The sequence below is a fragment of the Glycine max genome, chromosome 10 (genome assembly GCF_000004515.6).
Source record: "Glycine max cultivar Williams 82 chromosome 10, Glycine_max_v4.0, whole genome shotgun sequence".
Lineage (NCBI taxonomy): Eukaryota > Viridiplantae > Streptophyta > Magnoliopsida > Fabales > Fabaceae > Glycine > Glycine max.
Genome location: NC_038246.2, coordinates 14,162,655 through 14,165,847, shown reverse-complemented (window position 1 = coordinate 14,165,847; position 3,193 = coordinate 14,162,655). Strand labels below are relative to the sequence as shown.

The following is a 3,193-nucleotide window of genomic DNA, read 5'->3' as shown; positions in this document are numbered from 1 at the left end:
TTTTACGATTATTGGTATTAATATGGTATTAGTAGTATCATTCACCATATTGACTTGATCTGTTTGTGTCAATTCACTCTCAATCTGCTTCTTCTCTTCAAAGGAAGACTTGAAAGTCATTTTTTCTATATCCTTTCTGTAAACATGGCTTGGTTCTTGCTTCTTAGTCATTGATTAGTGTGAACTACAAGTCTTAACCTGGGATTACATAAATTGAAGTTTTTCCATCCTTCATACATTGTGCTCATTATATAGACCCTTATCTATTCCCAGAACAATGAGGAGCAAGCCAACCATTTTCGTTCAAGTCTTCCATTTTCATTGAAGATGCTCATACGAAATTCTAAGATGGTCTTACACCTTTGAGTTGCTCGCTTGGAAGGACTGTGCATTTACACCTTTAAGCCACTTATTCGAATTAAAGATGGTCTTGCAAAACTTATATCAAAAATTGGGAGACTCAATTTTGTAGCTTTACCTTATCACTGGAAAAGGAAGAAAAGTTAGAGAAGGCAACACAATCCTTGGAAGACTCATCCAAAAAGTGTGTTGAGAATTAAGATTGCATGTGTAAAATTGACAATTTCAACTAAAAATTATGAGTTACAAGCTTACCAGAAGCGCCAATCAGTGGACTTTGTTGTTGGCGATTTTGTCTGAGCTATCATGAGTAAAGATCGTTTACCCACTCATTAATACAACTAGCTTATTGCTAGAAAAATCGAGTCATATTCATAGTTCTAATGCTTTCAATGTTAATTTCCTTATTGTGGTAATGCTTCTTCTGATGATGAGATGGCTTTTGATCTGAGGATGAATCTTCTTCACCCTGAAAAGGATCCTGCAGTGCAAGATTGACCAAAGTTGACCAAAAAAAGTCATCCGTGTCCATTTTTTTACACGAGTTACTGTGTTGATTTGATTAAAAGAAAATACTGAAATGGGAACTAATCTTTTGCTATCAACTTACCATAAGCATTTAAACTACTTAATTAAATTATGAGCAAGCTAATGATTTTTTTTTTGTTAAAAAGCTTTCATTGTTGATAACTAACATTGTTAATTGATGACCGTGATGCATGTTTGTGCCAGATCATTGACAATGTTTCATAATGCAGAATAATTTATTCTTTTGCAGCATTGTGATTTTTCAATCACACTTGGATTTTGATAGGTTTCGATTAAGGCAAAAATTATGATATTTGCTTGATCAACTAAAATGTTCTTTGTACATATTTTTCTGTGTATATAATATTAATTTATGTATATCTAATTTTTAATATTTCTATTATTTATTGTTATTGTATTTTTCTAATTATCATGTGATGTCTTGGGTTTTATTTGTTAAGTTTTTTTATCATTCTAATCACATTGGTGATGATGTTAATTTAACTGTGATTCTATTTTTCTAACCTTGCTATGAAATGATATTAAAGATGTACTTGTGATTGATACAATCCAATTCAATATATACCCTATATTGTGTATAATATTGTTGGTATGAGATAGTATTTGTTTTCATGAAATACTTGAGGGGTGGATGTACACCCATCACAATTGAAGATTATGAATGAGATCCATTTATATCAATAGCTATATTCAATCTCTAATTATAACTATTTTACATACTTTTTATTTACTTATTTTATATAAAAAAAGTGATTAATGTGAAATTAATAAGAATTTAATTATATGAATTTAATAATATAAAATATATCATTTAATAAATCATTAAAAGAAAACTACATTTGAAAAACTGATTACAATAATTAATACTATTAATATAATATATTTAATACCATTAGAGCTAATTTAATCCCTTTTTTTCCTTTTTTCTACATCATACTTGATAACTCCTTTTAGTGCTTATATGTGCGTAGCGAATCTGTTGTGAGAGATTTTCAAAATTAATCAAATGTTTTTGTAGTGACACTACAAAAAAGTGGTCCTTTACTTGCAATCACAACCATCTGCCTTAAAAATCTTAATATGAAATATATATTTCAGCAGTTCTATACTGTTTGAACATTTTAAATGTTTTTCTTTTTCTTTTTTGACACTTGTCCTAGCATGTCACTTATGATTCTTATTGTGGTGGCATGTTTTTTGTTTATCGTGTCACCTTCATAAATATTAAGTATAAAGTATTTGAACAACAAATAAAAATAAAACCCAAAATAAATCCTTGAAAACCGATGTTGATATATGATAAGTTAACATCGGTTTCTTCTAGAAAACTGATGTTAACATTAACATCATTTTGTTAACATCGGTTTTTTTTTTTTATTGAAAACCGATGTTGGACATACATTTTAAAATATATCAGACGTGAGCCCTATTTGTTCGCGCTTTCTTCTTCTCCATCTAAGCTCTCTTCTTCTCTATCTAACCTTCTTCTTCTCCACCTAGGTACATTTCATGACTCTTTCTTCTCTGTAACATGTTCTATTGAATACCTAGGTCTGTTTGGGGAACTTGTGCTCACTGCAAGGTCCTTTGTTTGTTTCTACTACAAGGATTTGGTTTGTGGAACTGGTGCTCACTTTGTAGTTTGTTTCGGGTGTTCACTCACGCTCATAGGGTCTCATTTTGATCGAGGTAAGTCATGCTCACTTTGTAGTCCTTTGAATGCTTAATGTCTATTGTAATGTGTATAGCACCATGGCAGCCACTTCGCACTTTGAGTGCGATGTTCCAATACTTGTGACCACTGCAGTTTTGGCAGAGTTTCCAAAAGTAGAATAATGGGTAGCATAGTGTAGTGTAGTGTTGTTCGTTTTGATTGAGGTAGCGTAGTGTTCCAATAGTTGTGATCACTGTACTTGGTCTCATTTTGATTGAGGTAGCATAGTGTTTTTCATTGGGGCAGGGCATGAGGAGATTGAATAATGGGTACGTAGTGTTATCACAAAACCCCTAAATTCTTCCCTAGATCAGAAGTGAGCACAAAACCTGATAAATGACTAAGATGTCTTGCTACATGATGGTTCAAGTTATGCATTGTATCTTCTTGAGCCAAAACAATGTTGTGAGTGCATGATTTGTCTCCCAGTGACAAAACTACACTTGCAGTGATCAACCAAGCTTCCTATGTGCACTAGCAAATTAAAAAGGCTATGTGGGTTAGTTGACTGATTAATTATAAGCAGCGACTTGTATTCTGAACTTAATGATATATATGTTTTGGTAACAT

General features: G+C 31.9%; 1 pseudogene; it reads left to right on the top strand.

Moving 5' to 3' along the window:
• The window catches only part of LOC106794771 (kinesin-like protein KIN-14M), a 32,328-nt pseudogene extending 29,583 nt beyond the window's left edge, over window positions 1–2,745 (top strand).
• The last annotated feature ends 448 nt before the right edge of the window (window positions 2,746–3,193 follow it).